The 23,237-nt window shown below is 41.8% G+C and overlaps 1 protein-coding gene across 3 annotated transcripts in view; it reads right to left on the bottom strand.

Moving 5' to 3' along the window:
• Zfx (zinc finger protein X-linked) overlaps positions 1-8,246 on the bottom strand; it is a 44,863-nt gene extending 36,617 nt beyond the window's left edge. For 2 of the 3 annotated variants that reach the window (XM_055608245.1, XM_055608244.1), the window contains exon 1: positions 8,168-8,246. The gene's annotated coding sequence lies outside the window, so the exon portion shown is untranslated. The remainder of the gene's footprint in view (positions 1-8,167) is intronic. The other variant, XM_055608246.1, reaches the window with a different exon arrangement.
• Positions 8,247-23,237: the final 14,991 nt, after the last annotated feature.

Raw genomic sequence — 23,237 nt, 5'->3', positions numbered from 1 at the left:
TTCAATTGTTCCTAACAAAACTATTCTGTCAGAAAGTGCTGGTGATGCAGCATTTCCTAATATGCTTTAAAATTATCTATGGGATTTTCTTCCAAGGCAAAGAACCATTTAGCAATTCTGTGTTCTGTTGCACTGTTTGGCATGAAATAATATGTAACAAGGTACATATTCTTTAATGTAATTATGCAAGCAATTATAACTATATGGTGACACCTGCCATATAGTAATTATGATACCATCAATCGGGGCTCTATTTTTAAGATGTTAAAAATAGAGGGGAAAAAAAAGTGTATCTCAGAATCCATGACATATGGTCATGGGAGTTCAGCAATGTTATAAGATCAATTCACCATGCTTCTTATTAAAAAAAATTAAGTAAAACAGAAAGTAAGAAACTGGTATAGGTCACCTGCAGAGCGCTTGTCTAGCTGGCATACAAAGGTTCAATCCTCAGCACCACTGGGGGTGGGGGTAGCCCGTAATTCCGGGGGCTGAGGCAAGAAAAATCTCAAATTCTATTGTAGCCTAGGCTAAAGAGTGAACTGAAGGTCAACATGGACAACTATGAAAAAAATAATAATGATAAAAAAAAAAACAGGACCTATGGGGCTAAAGATGGTGTAGTCAGTTTGCTGCCCTAGCACGCATGAAGTCCTGGGTTCAATGCCCAGCATCACATGCATGCTGCTGTCTGAAAAGCTATCAAGTATCTAAGAGCTGGGCATATACTTGTCTATAATCCTAGCACTCTGGACACAAAGGCTAGAAATGTCACAAGTTCAAGGTTATCCTTGGCTATATACAGCTAGTTTGGGAACTGCCTAGGATACATGGGGATGGGGGGAGACAAGTACAACTTGGTAAAAGAACACTGGTCTAGCAGATATTAATCACTGAGTTTAATCCCTGGTACCACCAAAGGGTAGGGGGAGAACTAAAAAAACACCACACAAGGACACAAAGATAGTTTCCAATAAACGTAAGTGCAAACACAATAAAAATCTGACCATTTTTCTCAGAAATTTGAAAACCTAACCCTAAAATAAGTAGAGGAAAAAAGCTCTGATAATCCTTTAAAAGAAAAGAACATGTTAAAACTTAATTATAAAACTATCATCCTTAAATCAAGGTGGCAGTAATAGAACTAGCCCAAAAGGTCAATAAAAACAAGGAGAAACAAAAACAGATGTGAAGCCAATGAGATGGCTCAGGGGTAAAGGAACCTGCCATCAAGCCTGACAACCTGAATTCAAATCCCAGCACCCACATGATGGAGAAGACTCCTTCAGGTCATCATCTAAGCTCCAGACACACCCCACACTCATCAACACACAAGTATGTAATTTAAATGTAAACAAATAAAAACACATGTGCAGATGTGTGGAATATACTTCAGGGGAGACAGACTGAACTATTTGAGGAATTCAAATGCAAAAATAAATAAGATCCCTACATCCACCATAGAAAAAAATTTCCAGATGAACTGTATACAAGAAAAAGTGCACAGACCCTGGCACTGGTGGCACACGCCATTAACCCCAGCATTTGAGAGGCAGAGGTAGGCAGACCTCTGAGTTCAAGGCCAGCCTGGTCTACAGAGCAAGTTCCAGGACAGCTAGGGCTACTCAGAGAAACCCTGTCTCAAGAAAGAAAAGAAAAGAAAGATGAGAGAGATAAAGAGAAAAAAGAAAAAAGAAAGAAAGAGCATAGTTATCATTACTTTGGAGTAAAGAGTTCCTAGACAACACAAGACACAGCAAAAACTGGCTACCTTCACATTAAGACCTCCTACAGAAAAAGTAAACAAGGCTTACAAAAAAGGTATTTTCAGTGTAATTACAAATCTTTAGAATCCAGAATATAAAAATATGCACAATCCATAAGAAAAAGGCAACAGTCCAACATACAAGTTGATCAAGGATATATGCACAAACGATTTCTAGAAAACTCAAATGGCCAGTAAATTTGGAGGGAGCAATTCAGCCAACTACAATAATAACCGAAGAAATAGAAAATAAACACAGCAAGGAGATTGAATTCATACAGATTTGAGAAAAACAGCAAAATCTAATCTCTTGGCAATGATCAGTAGAAACAAGCTCAGAAACAACTGGTGAGAGTGTCAAATGAAATCTGGCATTTTGGCAAGTCCCAGTAAAACTGACAATGCACACACAAGACTTCCTCAATGCAGCAGCCGTACTACAATCTTAAGATACAGAACTGTTTGAGGATGTTCACAGCAACACCAGTGGAAATTGCTGAAACTGCAAACAGCCTATTGTGTCCTACCTCCATAGAAATAAATAGATCGCAGTGTTTTCATACATTAAGATACAGTATTAAAGAAAGCTGGCCTAGCATCCGAAAGGACCTGGCTCTGATACCCAGCACTGCTTGACCCCCCAAACAGTATGAAACTACAACAGCAATTTTCAAACTGTGGTTTCAGGGCTCTTAAGCTTCAAAAATAAAGGGCACAAGGTTTTTATGTCACTCATCCTTAAAAGAAATTTAAACTTAAGAGTCCAGTACAGTGGCACATACTTATCACCTAGGCACTTGAGAGGTTAAAAGCAGGATTGCCATGTTTCGGGCCCCTTTAAAAGTGGATCTTGTCTTTTTTTAAAGAGACATTTAGAAATATCAACTCACTAAAAATCGTATTATATATAAGCATGAATAACATTTTAGAAGGTTAGGGATTTTTTTATGGGTTATGGTTTTTTAAAGTGAAACTATTTTGTATTTCTTCAAGGCTTTTTAATGACTCACTTCATAAAAGATAAATTCCAACTCTTTCTGCACATATATGTGATATCATGAATCATGCGTTCTCTAATACCTGAACAATGTACAGGTGAATGTGAATGGAAAGGGTACATAACAGTATTGTGAAAGTAATTTTGACCTCATGGACCTCCTATAGGAGCATCAGGGATCCCCAGGAATCCCTGCAGCACATTGGAAAGCCAATAAATTAGATCTCAAAAACTGTGTTTGGTAGCCAGGCGTGGTGGCACTCTTAATCCCAGTGTTCAGGAGACAAAAGCAGGCAGACGTCTGAGTTTGAAACCAGACCAGGACATCCTGGGCTCCACAGAAAAACTGTCATTAAAAAAAAAAAAAAAGTTCAATGTTCAGTGTAAACAATATATACAACAATCCACAAGGATATAATTAAAACACATAAGGCAATACTTGATACTGTTTTAGTTACATACATATTAAAACAATGCTTACATGTAAAAAGAAGAATGGGAATGAAAGGGGATGCACCCTTGGAGCTGTGAGACAATTTCATTAAAAATATGTATGTATATGTGTACACATCACACACAACAAACTAAACTTTGATAACTCTCATTAATATTTACAGTAATGATGAAATACTCATAACTTTAAAACTTTAATTTTTAAAAGACAAATGGCTACGTACATTAAGACCATGTAGTTTCTTTAAAGTGTACTTCCTGCTGAGCAAAAAAAAAAAAAAAATAGGGTTTGAAGATTACATGGTTTGAAAAAATGCTGTCTGGAAAAACAATTTGGCAGGAATAAGGGCAGGTTGGCCATATTCCAATCAGATATGGGCTACGGCTAGAAGTTGCTCAGCACCTGGGTTTGACCTGCTGTCCTAACAAGATAGGTGTGCCTTAAATTGAATATCCTTTGGTCAAAGAACATACTGGATAAATAACTGAATTTGAATAGCTGGAAACTATTCAGCTAATCCAAATTTACTGCGCCCAATAACTTAGATAATTGTTTGGAGAGATAATGATCAGCTGCCAGGTACTGCTTGGGGACAAAGACAAATGAGAACCTGTCTCTACATTCTATTTAGAAAACAAAAATGCAAACATACAGTTAAAACATGAAAGTTTAAATACTAAATTAAAGATATCCACATTGTTCTATGGACAAAAAAAAAAAAAAAAACAAAAACAGGAAAACTGATGGTGTTAAAAACAGAAAGAATAAGAAACGGGAGTTACTTGGGAAACATGAGCTTTAAAAAATAATTCCTATAAATAACACTGGTCATCTGTGCACTGGGTAAGTTTGTTTTCAGCTATGTTAAGACACGTTAAGACACTTCAAATGGTGGATGAGAAACTAGGTATGTAGGTTTAGTAAGAGACACTGAACTAACAGATTCCAGAGAAAGAGGCTGGAAATCCCACCTTAGGAGACAGAAAAGGCACAAAGTGTGTGTGAAACAGAATGCTTTTATGTGACAAACCCATCACCATGTGGCATAAATTTCATGACTTGGGAATTATTGGCTTTAGGAAAAGGTGAAGTAAGAAGTACTGGTTAAAGCAAAGAGAAAACAGGTGAAATTTCTGTACAATAAGCAAACCCAAGAATACTTTTAAGGATGGGGAAAATAACCAGCAAAGTTGCAGAAGACCAAATCTGGCAAGTTAAATTAATCTCTACAGTTGGAGTTGAGGCCAGCCTGGTCTACCATACCATACCATTCCATACTCTTGAGTTCCAGAACAGCCAGGAGGGCTACTCTATTTCAAACAAACAAACAGAATAAAATAAACCAAAGAGAGAGAGAAAGAGACACTGAATTGAGAGAGCTCCATCCCAAAGGAGGCAGGCCAAGCTGTGCAAAGGCAGCAAGGCTAAACAGAGAGGTAGGGCAAATCTTACATAGAAAAAGAAAAAAGCCTACACAGAGAAAGAAAAAATCAAAAATAGGAAGAGTCACTGACAACCAGATAGCCAGTTAGCCTTTTCAGTTAGGTTTAAAAAAAGAAAGAAAGAAATCTAAGCCAGTTGTGGTGATTCACATGCCTGAATCCCCAGTACTCAGGAAGCTGAGGCAGGAAAATTAGGGGATTGAGGCCAGCCAGGCTACTTAATAAGACTAGGTCTCAAAACAAAAATTAGATCTTTCATGAGGGTGAAGGATTTTAGGGGCCAGTTAAGGGTTTTTTCAACTTAAAAAAAATGCCACTGTACACAAGCACAACTAATACACTATCAATGACAAAGCAAGTCTAAATATTGGAGACTAAACATTTACAAGCCATGGAGGGGAAAATGTCTCTGAAAACACCTACAAGCACATTTTTTGAAAAAAGGAAATCACACAAAAAAAGAAAGAAATCACCACCTATCTGAAAAGTGCACAAAAATTTAAAACTAGCATCTTGTTTACCCAAGATGGAGATGGTAGCAAGAGTTAGTGTTCCACCAGCCAGTTCTTCCAGGTAAAAAGAACTTTATATATACTCATTCCTGGTGGAAAATATACACTTCCTAATCTTCCTAATCATACAACTTGAATCTGATTTCATCTCAAATTTGAATACCTCCTAACCTTTTATAAAGAACTGCTTACCTGTACTAATTAAATGTAACAATTTCATGCTATATATTGTGCATTCTGACTGCTTCCCCCTCCTCACACATACCCAAGAACTCATCTTAAAAGCATTTTTTTAAAACACTGTTTATTCTTGAGACAGGGTCTCACTATATAGCCCTAGCTGTCCTGGAGCTCACTATGTAGACCAGGATGGCCTGGAACTCACAAAAATCCGCCTGCCTCTGCCTCCTAGTGCTGGGGTGAAAGACATGTGCCATCACTGCCTGACTTAAGAAGAACTTTAAAGTTTGCCATGACCTTTATGAAAAACTCTCCCAGTCCCTCCGCACTGTTCAGGAGCACTATCTCCAACCTGTTGCTGTCTACAAAAGTAAAAACATGGACAGTGAATAATTATGAAACTCACAGATTTGTGGAATAAAATTCTAAGAAACACATTTCCCACATGACAATGCAGGAAGGCATGGCTTAGCAAAAAAAAAAACCTTAGTTGGGCCTCTCTCACCAGGGAGAAAAAAAAGATTGCAAACAGCATCCGAAGGCCACTGTTTTTTAATAATCATCCTTCCAAACTACTTTACAAAACTGGCTTCCAAAAAAAATTACCATGGGAACACTTGTAGGTTCATTTCACGTCTTCAAGTAGCACCAGTCTTAATTTTCAACAACGGCAAATTAAATTCTAGGAAACCATTCTCTGTTTACTTCGGAAATAACAACTCTGAGCAAAATGTTATTTACGGCGAGTATAGAAAAGGGGAGCAGCTGTCCAACGAAAACAGATCTTTCAAAATGTAATAAAATCTTTTTAAAAGGTAATAAAATTTGGCTTCTGACAACTCTTGTAATCGTCATCACGATAAAAACACCAGTCAACCTACAACCTACTTCTCTCCAACTTACCGTAGCCCAACCGAACTGATAGTGATAGCTATCAAGCACAGATCGGATGTCATCCTTCCAATCTGAGGGCTCCCCTGCTGCATCCCCCAAAGAGCAGAAGCCCCTCCCAGTAAGTCACACTGCAACCCACCTTTCCAAGCCTCAATTCTTACCACTCCCTACCTATGCTATCCATTTCGGTTAAACAGTAAATACTTGACGTTCTCGGAAGAAACTTCACCCTTGAAATGCCCTTTTGCCTGTCTGGGCCACCACCTAAAAACGCTCCACTTTGTAACTTCAAAATGCCACCTATTTCAGGAAGCCATTCTGGACGCTTCAAATGGAAACCACGTCTCCTCTGAAACACAGTACTCGGACGTAGCGTTCGCAAGGCCCCTAGCACGCTTCCAACGTTGGCTCTTCTACCTCCGAACAAGCCTCCGGCAGCCACCACGTACAAGAACCTCCTTCATCTTCCTCAGCACCTAACACTGCTAACATGGGACTCCAAGTTCACCAGGAAAGTTGCGCGCGGTGCCCTCGGAGGAACTTTCACGGGGGTGGACCTCACAAATAATCTAGCACAGCAGATAAACGTACGCTAGATAATACATCACATTACGTTGTTCAGTAAGGAAACAGCTTCCTTCCCTTCTAGTCCCATCAAAAAAAAAAAAAAAGCGTATGCCAAAATTTTAAACGCAGACTCCAACAAACTTGTTTGCACACACACACGTACACACACACACACACAAAAAAAAAAAAAAAAAGAAAGAAAAAAAAATACAAAAACTTCCCTCCGATAGTCAAGTCTTCCGCTTTCGTAGGATGCCTTTCCCCCCTATTGGTCAAAAGAGTGGTGAGAACTTTCCCATCATTTTTCTGTTCTTTATTCACGGACTAGTGAAATCAACGATTGGCGGAGAAACCACCGCATCAGGGTCACCCTAACGGCCACGTCTGACTTTCTCCGAGATAGCAACAACAACAAGAAGAACAACAACAACGATAATAATAATAACGTGTCCGATCCCACTACTGCCACCTCTCCAGATCACCCTGAAGCGGCAAGCACCAGGGAAAGTCTCGGGGAACGGCTGGAAGCCCCGAGGCAACACAGATGGACGCGGCTCCGGCGCCAGGACCGCCGCGATGGCCGCCTGCGGCTGCCGAGCCGAAAAGCAGCGGAAACAGCAGCTAGTCACGGGGCTGTGGGAGGCTGGGCAGGAAGGTGGCGCTGCCGCCAAGCTCCTGGAATCCGAGTGCTCATCATGGCGGCGAGGGCAATGGCCGCCATGGGGAGGGAACACGCCCCTCCGCACACACTCGACGCCACGCCCGGGCTCCGGGGCCCGTCGCCAGCGCCGCCGCCGCCGCCGCCGCTGCCCGCTCTCACACCCCCCCTCACGGGCTGTAGCGGAATTTTCTCCTAAGACGCCGCCTTCAAGATGGCGGCTCCCCCTCCCGACAACCCCCCCACTCGTATCCCGCCCCGGGCGCCCATCCGCCCCCCCCTTTTCCCCCCGCCCCCCCCCCCCCCCCCCCCCGCCGATATTTACATAGCGAAAATCGGCCCGGCCGGCCTGCGGCCTTCACCTCATGCCTGCAGCCTTAGCCTCCTCGCCAGGCCTAGACCCCGCACGGTGCCCCGGGTCGGCCGCGTCGCCCAGTCAGGACCCCTCAACCGCCTCCCCAACCGCCAGGCAACACTGCCCCGGTCCCCGCCCGTTAATAGAGCGCGCTTCAACCGCCTTTCCGAACACCCGGGAGCCACCCCGGGCCTAACTGCGGCCTCCTCGGGGCCTGCTCGGCGTCGCGCGCCACGCCGCCCGGCCTAGCGCGGGAGGGCGCCTTGCGGGCCGCCGACCAGGCCCGGACCAGGCCGCCGCGCGCCTACTAGGCCCCACGACCGCAGCGGCACCCCGGACTCACCGGACGGGCGTGCGACGGTCGGCGACGGTGGCGGGTGCTGCAGGCCGGCCTTTCTCTGGAGCACTGGGCCGGGCTCCGGCTGGTGGGGCGGGCGGAGGGAGGGAGGAGGGGCCGAGCTCGGAGCTGACAAAAAGCGGCCCAGCTCCCCGGCACGGGCCCGCCGTCAGCACGTCACGTCACCGCCGGGGAGAGAGACCCAGGAAAATGCGGAAGGGTAGATGGGCCCCCTCCTCCGCCCGGTGGGTCTCTAACGCCCCGGGTTGGCGCCGTTCACGCCCTGCAGCCGGGGAGCCCAGTGGCTTCGCTGCGGCGGGGTCTCCGGCGGCCTGAGTTTCCGTGACAGCGCCCCCCTTCTTTACACCTCCGCGCTCCCGTGCACACACACCGCTACCACCGCCGCCTCGGCTGTAAAGTCCGCACGAGGCCGTGGTCCGCCGACCCTGTCGAGAGGCGGGAGGCCCCGGCCACCCCCCACCATGTTTGTGGGCCGCAACCACCCCCTGGGGGCCTCCGGGGAGACCTACCGCCTCTCTGCGAGGGTCCTGGCCCGAGGCGGTGGCTCGAGTTGTTTACAGGCCCTCAGCCCCCCCCAACCCCCCGCCGTAAATGTGTGTGTGTCTGTGAGTTGTTTGGGTTTTTTTTGTTTTTTGTTTTTTTTTTTGTTTTTTGCATCCCCGGTGCCTGGGGATGAAGATAAATTTAGCAACCCCCACCGTCCCCTGCCTTCCTTTTTAAAAAACAACTTTGAAACAAAATGAAAATTGGCTTGCCAATTTGAACGGTGCAGGCAAGTGGGGGCTACCTAGAACAACTACCAGACCCCCCCAATTTTTTTTCAATAAATAAGCTTTCTGTCAGGAAGCCAAATTGGTCTTTGGGGGGGTTACATGTTGAAGACTTTTACACTGCAGTGAACAGGAATTTTTGGTGGTATAGTTTTCTATACATATGTGTTACACTGGCAGTGCATGAATTGTGACGTGTATGTTATACATTCTACATATAACTACGAAAGATTTTTAAATTAAATTCTTAAAGTTTAAGAAGTAGAGAAGGAATAATATCTGGTTGAACAATATATATATACTTAAAAATACAAATTTTTTGTTTTGTTCAGTCCAGATTACTATGTTACTTTTTTTTTTTTTTTTTTTGAGCCAGTGTTTCTCTGTGTAGCCCTCTAGCTGTCCTGTCACTCTAGACCAGGCTGAACTGAGAGATTCACCCGCCTCTGCATCCCTAGCGTTTAGGATTACAGGCATGTGCCACCACCAATTCTATATTGAATTGGGCACCAAAATGGTACTTTAAAGTTACCGGTAAAACATTAAATGGTGTACTTTATACCTTAATGTAGAATGTAACATGGTGTAATGTTTTGTGGCATACTGTGGGATGGAAGACAATGCTTGCGAATATAGTCCAGGCTGAAAATTAACTTGCCTCAGCCTCCCAAGTGCTGGGATCACTGGCGTGTGCCCCCAACACCCAGTTTGATACACTGGCTGACATTGTGTTGATAGCTGTTTACCTATAGTTAAGACATTTTTAATTAGCAAAGAACACAAAAATAGTAAAGCAAGTATATGTGAAAGGTCTTTAAACATGGAGGTTATATATTTTCATTCCAAGAATCTAAATTGTTCTGTCAGCCATCTTACAATCATATTTTTTTTTCTTTTAAAGGGAGATCGGCATAGTAACTTAAACCTGTAATCTCCAAAATCCAGAGGCAAAATCAAGAGGGTCTGGGCGAGTTCCAAGCCAGACTGGGCTATTGAGTGACACTCTGTGTCAAAAGAGGGGTGGTTGGGGAGGTGGAGACTCTTAGGTACAACCTGTACTAAGGTTAGAACAGAAATTAGCATGGACACTGGGAGAGAATAACATAAATTTGTAAAGTGTTTTATCCTTCTTTTTTTCCTAAGGATCTACTGGAATCTAGTAGATCTATCTGATAACTATACAGTGATTTTCTTCTTGGGGGGTTTTGGCTTCCTGCCATCAAAAAAAAATGTCCTTTCAAATATTAATGACATCTTCATCACGTATAGAAAATTCAGGCTATGATACAGGCTGTGTCCCCATAAAAATAAAACTAAGCCAGATTACTTCAAGTAGAAAAAAAAATAAGAGAAAGTCAGGTGTGTCACACACCTTTAATGTCAGTACTCAGGAGTCTGAAGCAAGAAAATCAAAAGTCAGTCCAGCCTGGACTATACAGGAAGACCATCTCAAAAAGTTGAAAAAAAAAGTTGGCAGGCAAGCACTGCATTTCCAGATGTTGTGGAAAATGAGAAGGAAGGATTCTTTCGGTCTCAGTCTTAAAGACCAGCCTCCCCTCAAAAAAGTTTATGTGGGGGGGGGCAACTTATGCAATCACATTAATATAGTTTTTTTTTAAAAAATTATAGCCAGTGTTGAAAGTACTTTCTAAGGGCCTCCACTTAATACTAGGTTTTCCCAGAAAGGAATGTCTCTATCAGCCACACAACCATAAACAGCAGGTTCAAAACAAAAAGACGTAAAGTCAGCATTCTTGTCAGTTTTTCCATTATTACCACCAACTACTCTTATCAGTTGCTAAGCACTTAAGAAAAGAGTATTTAAGGAGAATAAAGGTAAAAGATGCTGCCTCAATTTACAAGATCACAACAAGTTGTTGGGTAGTGACAGTGTCCAAGAGGCCTTTATGATTACTTGGCATATATGAAAAAAAATAACTTTGATGGGAAAAGGGAAAGGATGGTCTAGTTCTCTTGCTTAAATTAAATATATTTCTACCAGAGTGCAATGAGAATCCTACTGATGATTGCACAAATAGAGTCAACTATATATGAATATTTTTTATTTTCAAAACAGGAAAGGTAGCAGGGGCCATAGCTCAATGGCAGAGTACTTGCCTACTATGTGCAAGGTGCTGGATTTGTTAGCCAGCACTGACTGCACCCAAAAATGAGGGGGAGGAGGTGAACTATCATTAAAAACTACATTACTTATGAAAGTATACCTGAACCTTGAGTATACTAAAACATTACTAAAAGCATTTGTTAATCAAGCTTTGGATGATTAAGCACCACACACCTTGTACTTTCAATTTCTAATAGTGCTAGTGACTATAGAATCTTGGGCATCACTTCTCTGCCTTCTGGCTAAAATGGAGTGTTAGAATCTTGGTGAAAGGAAGCAACAAGGATGCAAAGGTTACCTTTGCAGAATTTTTTTGTTGTTGTTATGTTTGTTTGTGACAGGGTTTCTTTGTGTAACCCTGGCTGGGGACTTGGTAGACCTGGCTGGCCTCGAACTCACAGAGACCCACCTGCCTCTGCCTCCTGACTGCTGGCATTAAAGGCGTGCACACCACTGCCTGCCTTGCAGAACTTAAAGAAGCTATGTACAATAATGAAAACTGTCCTGAAAGCCCAGCATGGTGGTGCAGGCTTATCATCTCAAGCAAAGCAGAGGCTGAGGCCAGCCCAGGATGCATAGACAGACTCTGTCTCAAATGACTAACAAAAATATACTCTTAAAGTGCTTTCACTTTTCCCAGCTAAGTAAATACAAACTAAGAGGAAATTTTATCTGGAGAAACTGAGAGCAGAATATTTCAAAAGCCTATACTAGAAATATAAAATGGCTGATTTCAAAGCAGTTAACAGAGTTTTGATGGTATGTTAAATATATATATTTGTTCCTTCAAAGCTGTTCATGTATGTTAAAAAACATCCAGTCAAGGTTTTGCGGGTGTTTTAATAACAGAGTTTCTGACATATTTATAGGTGCTTGAACCAGAAGCCACATGAGGCCTTTTGATCATTTCCCCAGAGAAAGATTAGTGCAAAAAGAAGCTGATTTGTACTCCACATCTATCACTAATAGGAATATAAACAGATATATTACTGGCTTACAAGTAAATATAGACTTTCTAGAATAAAACTGTGATGATACATTTAATTCCTATAAAAATTTTCTCTAGAAAAATTTTAAATTTTTCTGTGAAAATATAAAAAAGCTACATTTTTGTCTGAGCATACCCTATAAAAATTAACCAGTTGTCTAATATTTGATACTTAAAATATACTTAACAGGAGCAAGAAGAGTTCAGTTGCCAAATAAGAATTTTTAAGTCTCCAAGCTGTGTGCCTTCCCCAAGGAAAAGAATTTTGAAATGATGATTGACAAGTAGGTGATATTTCAAGCAATGTATTTCATATGAATCATTAGTTGACTAAGATATTGTATAACTCCCAAAACTCACCAATGGCCAAATTCTCCTCATGCAGTATAAATAACAGGACACAACAAACCACCTAGCTCCGCTCAGAAGGGAAAAATCAATATAGTGGCCTAGAAACAAAAGCAGTCATGAGGAACACCCCTGGTGCCCAGATTTCAGCCACTACTGTTTTTCACGGAAGACATCAGGGCTCCTCCAAGAAATGACTGAAGAACAGAAAAGCACACGATGATCCAGGAACGCCTTCTACCAGAAAAAGCAAAAAAAGAAGGCGTCTAAGTTTAATAACGGTGTATCAAAAAGGTCCCGGGGACCAGTTCAAAGATTCCAGCTGGCTAAAGTTCAGAAAATGTGAACATCAAAAGAATACTAACTTCTACGGATTGAGACACACTGGATATGTTCATGAATTTATGAGGCCTTAAAGAACATCGACTAGGAGTAATGCTTGCACAGCTTGGTAAAAGTGTAAAGAGCTGTATGGGTGTGCTGGCACACACCTTTAATCCCAGAGCAGGCAGCCTGGTCTACAAAGTGAGTCCAGGACAGCCACTTGCTACACAGAGAAACCCTGTCTTGAAAAAAAAAAAGTGTAAATAACTAATAAATTGTATGTAAATTTTGAGGGGTTGATTTCTTTTCAGTGACAGGGCTCAAACATAGATCCTTCAGCAAGCCCTCTAAATTGAGCTACAGCCCCAGCCCCTGTGTGTTGTTCTTATGTTTTTGCTTTTTGTTATATATTTTTTTTTAGATAGGGTTCCACTATTTAGCCCAGGCTAGCCTGGAACTCATAACCTTTACCTCCTGGACTACAGGCATGCGCTATCAGGTTCACCAACTTCAGATGGTGATTTTGATGGCATGTAAATTATATCTTTCTTTTTTTTAATTTTTTTTTTAAATTATCACCTTTGGAACCTACCTGAGGAACCCACTCATTATATTGAAAGCTAGTGAAGGGGAAAATGAGACGCTTGCCCCTTAAGAACTATTCCTCAGATTAACCAAATGATTCACTAGGGTACTCTTTAATTAGAAATATTCCCGCTAATATATTAAGAAGGCTTGGTAAAATTAGACTATCACCATTTTGTAGCCAAAATAATAATAATAGATCTTGGTAACAATACTCAATGGCTGCTAAGCAAAAGGACCTCCAGATGTGTACCCCATGATGGATATATACAGTGTCACATGCTTTAACTACTAATTTGTAGGAAACACCGGACAAAGAAATACACCAATGAAAAGCCATAGATGTGACCAATAACATGTAATTATGAAGAAAGTCTATAAAACAAATGGTCTGTTTTCTTCTACAAACAAATAATAAAGAAACAGGTGGAGGAGGAAACCAGTAGGGTAAACAGTACAGGGGGGGTAGATAGAGGCAGGAGGATCAGTTCAAGGTTATCCCAGGGTACATAGGCCAGCCTGGACTACCGGAATTCCTGTCTCAAAAACAAAGAAGAAAAAAAGAAAAGTTAGGCCAGGCGGTGGTGGCACACGCCTTTAATCCCAGCACTCAGGAGGCAGAGGCAGGCAGATTTCTGTGAGTTCGAGACCACTGTGGTCTACAAAGTGATTCCAGGAGAGCCAGGGCTACCCGGAGAAAACCTGCCTCAGCCTCCCCACTGAGAGTGCTAAGATCACAGGCATGATCATCATGCCCGGCTTTTTCACTCCAACCTTGATTCAAACAAACAAATTAAAAACTGATGAGCGAATTGAAAAAAAATAATATGCTATACAGCTAAAAGAAACAAATTATGAGCGGGGGTGGGGGGGTGGGGCAGGCAGTAGTGCACACCTGTAATCCCAACACTTGGAGAGGCAGAGGGAGGCAGTTCTCTGTGAGTTTGAGGCCAGCCTGGTGTACAAATAGAGTCTAGGCCAGCCAAGGCTACGCAGAGAAACCCTGTCTCAAAAAGAAAAAGGATGAATTCATTTAGGTATGATGGTGATGGTATCAGTATATCTAAAAATTAGTCCTTAGCATTTAGAGATACAAGAGCAAGATATTTACAGGTGAAATAACACACTGTCAGGGATGGCTTTTTAAAAACATGGAGTGGTTGCGAATGAAACAGGGATTGAAGACAAAGGGAAGGCATGACCGGACAAGGGGTGAAGCTGGATGGCAGACATAAAACGATTTCTTGTATTATTTTCTTTGCATATATATCAATTTTTTTTCCTTCTTTTGAAACAGAGTATTACCATGTAGTGACCACTCACTGTGTGGTTATGGCTGTCCTCAAATCCTGTCTCAGTGTCTCGTGTGCTGAGATTACAGGTGTGAACTACAATACTTGCCTTAAAATTTTCCATAGCAAGTTTAAACCCTATATGCATATGGATCCAAAGAAAAGAGCTAGCTTCCAATTTCAAAGCATCTTTGAAATAGGCAAAGCAACACACATCTAATCTTTCTCACTTTTCTATGGACCATATGAACATTGCTTGTTTCCAAAACAATCACAATCACGCAGTTAAGTGAATAAAAGTGTACTACTTATTACTAAGCAAACCATTCTGATAGGCTGGGCACACAGCTCAGGAGCTATCCCACATGAAGCCCAGGCTTCAATGCCCAGTACAGAAAGGACAGAAAGGAAGGAAGGAAAAAGGGAAGGCAGGAAAGAGCAATGTTTTCCAAATTTGTAAGGGATGACTTTGGTAAAGAAGCCTGGGACCCATCTCCTAGAAACTCCAAGCAATCACCAACTGTGCTGGAGCCCCAGCTTCCTAATTTGTTTTATTTTTGGCTTTTCTTTCTTTCTTTCTTTTCTTTTTCTTCTTTCTTTCTTTTTTTTTTTTTTTTGTTTTGTTTTGTTTTGTTTTGAGACAAGGTCTAATTAGAAATTCTGATCTAGCCTGGTGTGATAGTGCATGCCTTTAATCCCAGCACTCCAAGGACAGAGGCAGTGGATCTCTGTGAGTTTAAGGCCAGCCTAGTCTACATAACTAGTTCCAGGCCAGCCAAGGATACATCGTGAGACCTTGTCTTTAAAAAAAAAAAAGAAAAGAAAAGAAAGGAAAGGAAAGGAAAAGAAAAGAAGGAAGAAGGAAAAGAAAAGAAATTCACATTTGAAGCACTTGGGAAGTAGAAGCAGAAGGATCAATGGTTCAAGGTCATGTTTGGCTATACAGTGGATTCGAAACCATCCTGCATGAGTCCCTATCTTAAACAAAACGAAACAAAAATGAAATGAAAAGATTCACATTTGGACCAGTAGACTGAGTCAATTATATGTAGTTCTCCAAGGTAAACAGGGCACAGCCCAACCCACTGAGACCCAAATACAATGAAAAAAAGTAAAAAGGAAGGGTGAATAGTCTCCCTCGCTTCTTTTGTTGTTGCTTTTCGTTTGGTTTTGAAACAAGCCCTCATGTAGCCCAGACTGGCCTGGAATGCAATATATACTCAAGGCTAGCCTGTGCTTTTGTTTCTTCTCTAATAAATCTTTCCAAGGATCATAAATATTGACTCTTAATGCTTCTGCTAATAAATTTACATTTTGAAGTAGGCATAATGGTGCATGTCAGTAATCCTAGCACTTAGGAGACTGAGGCAAGAAAATGGCAGAGAGATCAAGACCAACCTGAGCTACATAACAAGACCTGGCTCCAAAAGCAAAAATCAAAACAAACAAGACACCTTTTAAGTCCTTAAAACTATCTTATATTGGATCACTAAGATGGCTCATCAGGTTAAGGCACTTGCTACCAAGCCTGACACCCAGAGCTCAATCCCTATGTCCCAGAAGGAAGAAGGAAAGAACTAAATTCCACCGGTTGTCCTATGAATAAATATAGTATGAAAATAAATAAAACTATCTTAAATATTTTCAATCTTAAATCTATTTTTGTGTGTGGTGTAAAATAAGGATTCCATTTAGTTCTTTCTACATGTAAAATCAATTCTACGAAGATCACTAAACACGGCCTGGTATGGAGCATGGTGGAGCATGCTTTTAATCCCAGCACTTTGGAGGTAGAAGCTGGCGAATCTCTGAGTTAGAGGTCAGCCTTATCTACAGACTGAGTTCCAGAACATCCAGAGCTACACAGAGAAACCCTGCCTTGAAAAACAAAATCACTAAACAGTTGATCCCTTCTCTATTGATTTGTAGCTTCAACTATTATTGTTGGAGATGTGTGTTTGTCTGCTAAGGATTGAATCTCGAGCCTTATGCCAACTAAGCAGGGATTCTACATGTCCTCAGTTCTATAATACATTATTTATGCATAAGAATGATTCTATGGTCACTCTTTTAAAAATATATATATATATGTATATATATATAAAGTATATAATGTTCTGCCTACCTGTAGGTCTGCACACCAGAAGAGGGCACCAGATCTCATTCTATGGCCACCATGTGGTTGTTGGGAATTGAACTCTGGAAGAGCAGCCAGTGCTCTTAACCACTGAGCCATCTCTCCAACCCCCTCTATGGTCCCTCTTATACAATAATCTGCTCATCTAGTCCTACAGGAAAACCACCTTGTATGAATTACTATAACTTTATTATGTCTTTATTCTGTTCTGCCACATCCCTCTCCACTTCAATCTTACTGTCATTTTTTTTTCAGGATTGTCTTGCTTCATCTTAGAAACTTCTATGTAAAATTTAAAAATAGCTCACCAAGGATCTGGAGAGCTGGCTCATTGGTCGGAGCACTGGTTGCTTTTCCAGAAGACCTGGGTACAGTTCCCAGCATCTACATGAAAATTCACAGCTACCTGTACTGCAGTTCCAGGGGGACATTACACCCTCTTCAGGCTTCTGTGAGTATCACTTGCCAGACCATAAACTAAAATACCTCATCAGGATTTCAATACATCCTGATGATTTCTCAGGGCTTGTCTTTTGGTTTGGTTTGGTTTGATTTGTTGAAACAGGTAAGGTCTCATTATTTTTGCCCTGAATTTTGTCCAGGCTCGCATCAAATTCATGATCTTCCTTGCCTCATCTTCTCCTAACTGCTAGGATAAAAAGTCTGGGCTACCACTATCCCCGCCTCACTCAAGTGCTAGACTGCCAACATGAGCAACATGCCAGACTTTAAAGAATTTTTTTTGCTCCACAACTTCCTCATTGATGTCCCCAAGGGCAAACACCTGATTTTTATTATTCCTTTTTTCCCAGGGTTATATCATCCCTCACACTAAAACAATGATCAAAAGTCTCATAGCAAGATAGGGTTTAAGTGCAAAATGCCTGGTGCTTAATCACTCAAGGCTTGATTACCAAATGCTTTCAGTGATCTGAGATGCCCTCAAGGCCCTAATGTACTTTCACTGATGATTCAGGTCCTAATTATAGTACCATCTCTGCTCACCAGGATTGCAGGTGTGCAACACAACCCTTTGACTTTGATGGTATTTTTAAAAACTATATTGAATTTATAGACTACTTGGAAAGAACTTTTACACTGTGAGAGCCAGGCATAGTGGTGCATGCCTAGAATCCCAGCACTCAGAATGTGCAGTATCAGGAGCTCTAGATCATCCTAAACTACACAGCAACTTGGAAACCAGCCTCGAGCTGTGTGAGACCATGTCCCTGAAATTCAAATGGAACAAACTCTAACTACTCACTCACTTAGCTAGTCTTTTCTTTCATATATGCTTCAGAAAAACTGAGGCTGGGAAAGAAAGTTGAGAGCTGGCAGGGGGAGGGGGGGTCATTTTTTTTTTCATGCAGGGTCCTCCTAAAAATCAGTACCCCTGCAACACACACAACCACCTTGTAATCACCCTAGTCTTAATTTGCTCCTTTGCTCCCATGAATTGGAAGCTCAAATACATCACCTTCTTGAGAAAAAAAAAGAAGCCTTGAGGAAAGTACTTAGGTTTGAGTGTCTTTAGGCCCTCTCTGTTGTAAATACCCCCTGCAGGTGAGAAAGGTATGACAACTCTTTTTTTATTCCTGTATTTCCTTTTATGTGTATGGATGTTTCACCTAAATGTGTGTCTCTGCAGGAGTTACAGGTGGTGGTGAGCTCCCAGGTAGGTAGGTGCTGAGAATTGACTCTGGGTCCTCTTAACCACTGAGCCATTTCTCTAGCCCCAAAATTCTGCTTTTATTCACTTTTGAGCCTGCATTTAATGTGATGAATATGGAAGGATGGTAATTATTCCCCAATGGATTTCTCTTCTTCCTTATAATAAGGAAATTTTAATTAGAAACAGGGTTTTGCTGCTAAAATATACACTTCCTGGTCCCCTTTGCCACTAGTTGTCACCACATTAATACAATGCAGGAGGGAGAGATGGGGTACTGCTATATTCTGTATTATAAAGAAACATTTGTACTCAATATTCGAAAAAGGAATCTGCATGTACATGTTATTAATAGCTTAGAAAGTATGCACTGTTACTTGTTGGCTTCTTTTGCATTAACCTCCCTCCCCCAACCCAGATGTCCTGGGAAGAGCATAAGGTTGATAGCAGCAGAACCTAACTAGACTCAGCCTTTCACACGCCTGAGCTCAAACATCCGCAGAATGAGGGAAGAGTACACAGGGTGATAACGAGGGAAGCACGGACAGCACAAGCCTCAGAAGCGAGGTTAAGCATCTGACCAGAGGGCCATGACTGCAGAGATTGCTGACTCCTTTTGTCTTCCCCGCCTGTTACTATCTAGGGCAGGCTGGAAATGAGATAGAAGGCAGAGGTTGTTTTGTTTTGTTTTGTTTTGTTTTGTTTTGTTTTGTTTTGTTTTGTTTTGTTTTGTTTTAAAACATGTTGATCTCTGCCTTTTCAGATCCTCCGCTCATTGAATAAAGCACAACTTAAATATTCAATTCCTGTGTCAGCTCATTGGCCTGCAGGGATTCAAGGCTATGAGAATGCAGGTATACAGTTTACCAGACGACCAACAGAACTGGGAAGACAGGTTAAGTGCCTCTTCAGGGCCCTTTAAAATGTGATGTCTGCACTCTCTTGGGCTCTTTTCTATTGCCTGATGGCTTGTGACATGACAGCAGGCTGACAGTGCTACTTGGGATACACAGATAAGAGGCTCATGTTGAGTTTGGCATAGATTCCTGCCAACCCTGGACCTTCCATCACCACAGGATTCCTTTGTGGGATGGAAATATGTTGTCCTCATTTTTCAACTCTCTTTCATTTGAGGTATTTAAGCCTCCACCAACCCTTTAACTTAGGTAGGAGAGAAAAGGTTAGTGGGGAGAGGGGGACACAGACCCTTTACTTCTCCCAGCTCTTTAGGGTTGATGGGTTCTGTTTGGTCGATACCGAATCTCCATCAGCAGCAAACGCAGCCAGCAGTCTCTTTTGTCTATCTCTCCAAGCCACTGTGCCACAAAGCATCTTTCCTGTGTCTCTCCAAACCGCCACACCATCCATGTCTGGTCTCTCCAAACTGCTATACTTTCTCTCTCCAGCCTCTCATGTTTATATCCTCAGAGTCCTTCCTAGACCACCACTTTCCATACAGCAGGAGGCAGGCTGTTTCCAGCTGACAAAGACCATGCCCCACACAAGACAACTATCAGCTGTAGACAAACTAAATCCCCAACTAAAATCCCGCACTTGGGATTAAAACAAAAACATATTTACACAATATAACTGAGGTTTTTTTTTTTTAAGTTAAAAATTTTATTGTTGTTTCTGTTCTTTTTTTTTTAAATCTTTTATTTTTTTTATTAATTACACTTTATTCATTTTGTATCCCCCCATGAGCCCCTCCCTCCTCCCCTGCCGATCCCACCCTCCCTCCCCTTTCTGCATGCATGCCACTCCCCAAGTCCAGAGACTCATACTCCAACCAAGGACTATAACTGAGTTTTTAAAGAAACCATTACAGAAACTTCTATTACAGAAATATGGTTAAGTAGTATAAAATGTATGTGCTATGAAGGCTCGCTGAGAGAAACACTGAGCCTTACCTTCTCATCTTCTTGTTCTGAACAGTTAGATCATATGCTCTAAACGCTTTCTCTTCTTTAACATACACGCGTAAAACTGTAGCTTCCTTCTCAGTACCACTATCTGTATCTCTCAGGCTGTGATAGATTGTTTTGTTGTTGTCACTGGTTTTCCTTTTAATCAACTGTGTATCTGTGTGTGTGTGTGTGTATGTGTGTGTGTGTGTTAAAAAGAGAAGAGATGGAGAAACAGACAGACAGACAGACACACACACACACACACACACACACACACACACAGAAAGAGACTCATACACCATATACCATAGCACACATAGGAGTCCGGAGGATAACTTGCTTGCACAAGTTGGTTCTCTTCTTCTACTATGTAGGTTCCAGGATTGAACTCTGTTTGTCAAGCTTAGCGGCAAGTACCTACCGAGCCATCTCACAGGAACCCCTCAGCTTTTTTTTTTTTTTAACCTAATCAGGGTGTTTCTTCGCAGCAATAGAACAGTGACTAAGGGAGAGGTTAGTACCAGGAACCGGGCTATTGCTGTGGAGGCCCAGAGAGGCATTTGCCTGAAGCCCAAGAGAGATAAGTGTGTTGCAAGCTAAAAGGAATTGGAGAGAAGAGAGGAATATGGTGGTTTGAATAAGAATGGTCCACATAAGTCCATATATTTGAATTGTTAGTATCTTTATAGCAATACAAGAATGACTAAGACACTTTGTCTCAAACATAAGCAGATAGATGGATAGATAGATAGATAGATAGATAGATAGATGATAAATAGACAAACTGCAATCTAAATTGGGCCTGATATGTCATGTCTATAATCCCAACACTCAGGAGGCTGAAGCAGAAGGCGTGTAGCAAGTTCTAGGTTAGTCTTGACTCCAAAACAAAAAACTCAATCTACTGTACACTATTTGTATAAAATCAAATTTTAAAACTATTGGAAAAATTACCATTTAAGGTAATCTTAAAAATGTTTAGTTGATTTTTCTGGGTCCGAGTGTTTTGCCTGAATGTGGGAAAGTACACCACATATGTACCTGGTGCCTGTGGTCAGAAGGAAGTGACAGATCCCCTAGAACTGGCAGTACCATGTGGGGTCTGGGACCAAACCTGGGTCCCCTGCAAGAGCAGTGAGTGCTCTTAACTGCTGAGCCATCTCTCCAGCCTCAAGGGGAAAAAAGGGGGCTTTTTTTGACACAGGGTTTCTCTGTGTAGCCTTGGCTGTCCTTGGCTCTTTTTGTAGACCAGGCTGGACTCGAACTCAGAGCTCTGCCTGTGTCTGCTTCCCTGAGTGCTGGAATTAGAGGTGTGCACCACAATAGTCTTCTAAAGTATCTTTTAATGATTTATTTTATTTTATTTTTGCATGCACTGGTGTCTTGCTTGCATGTATATCTGTGTGAGGGTGTTAGAGTCACTGGAACTGGAGTTACAGACAGTTGTGAGCTGCCACGAGGGTGCTGGGAATTGAACCCGGGTCCTCTGAAAAAGCAGCCAGTGCTCTTAACTCCTGAAGCATCTCTCCAGCCCCAAGAAGTAATATTTTCAAATGACATTTTGAAAACATTAGGTCAGCATGAGTCTGGGGGTACCACTGGGACCTGTGGTTCTCTCTGGAAACTGCCACAAGAAACTTGTCACCTAGGAGCTTACACGTTTTACCAGAGGGGAGAAACTACGCATTTTGAGTACTCTTGATGTAGGTAACTGAAAGGACCGGCATTAAGCTGGTAATTTCAATTGGGGGGGGGGGGTCACAGTAGTAAAAAATATTTATCAAATGTTATAAAACAGTATTGGGGAGGTGAGGTAGGTAGCACATGACTATAATACCACTCCAGGGTAGTCTGAGTTTGAGGTCAGTGGGGATATACTTTGTCTTCTAAATAAGTCAGTTTTGAAATACATTCGCTCGCTTTCTGCTTTGCACCATGTCACATGCTAGTAACAAGGAATCCACTGCAGAAACTACACAGGCAATAACTTTAGACAGGGTGCATAACATAGCATGACATTTAATATTTAACTTACGTAATGGCCCTTCAGTTAACAACTGGAGCCCAATCTGCTCTTGAAAATTAAGCTGGGTTTTAAGCAAAGACTCCCCCATCCCTGAACCAGATATATTCAATAGATATGCTAAAATAGAGCCCAGTGTGTAAAAGGCAGCGTGGTGACACATACCTTTCATCCTAGAATCAAAGGCAGATGAATAAAGCTCTGTGAGTTGGAGGCTAGCCTGGTCTACATACATATGGCATCCAGAATAACTAAGGTTGCAATACACCGAGCTTTTTTTATTTTTTTTAAGAGGGGGGGCTAAAATAAGTGATTATTTAAAATTATACTTTAAGAATAAAGGTCACTAATTACGAGACATAAGAATTCTTCGTCTGAGACTATCATATGTAACAAATTTGGATGGTGCCCTGGTCTTGAATGAACCACAAATGTTTTCTGCTTATTTATTTCTTTTAGCATACAGACATCAAGCAAAAGAAATAAACACCCCGAAATTGAGAACAAAACAGGAAGAAGCAGCTGGCAGAACTGTGGAAAGTTTTGTAATTCTGGCAACGGTGAGGCAAACCAAGGACACAGCAGGAATCTGACAGAGGAAAATTAAAATTTCAATGAAGTCTGAATTGTGCATACAGGACTCCTAGGTGCCTGGCAACCCAGCGTTTTGATAGTACCGCTGTGTGTGTGAGGGGGAGGGGCGTTGTGTTTCACAGGAAAATCCAGAGAGAGACAGAGCCATCCGTGAGCTGGTCTGCTGAGGCACTTGGAGATTTTGCGTGAGCTAACTGGCTGGATAGAAAAACAAGGATTAGGACTAAAAAAATCCAGCGCAGCCTGTGCTCTGCAGCAGAGCTGTGCACACTGAGATGCTCACACAGTCCCGG

The sequence above is a fragment of the Psammomys obesus genome, unplaced genomic scaffold, assembly GCF_907164565.1.
Source record: "Psammomys obesus unplaced genomic scaffold, mPsaObe1.curated_primary_1811, whole genome shotgun sequence".
In the NCBI taxonomy this organism is placed as follows: Eukaryota; Metazoa; Chordata; class Mammalia; order Rodentia; family Muridae; genus Psammomys; species Psammomys obesus.
This window is presented reverse-complemented; position numbering and strand designations above follow the sequence as displayed.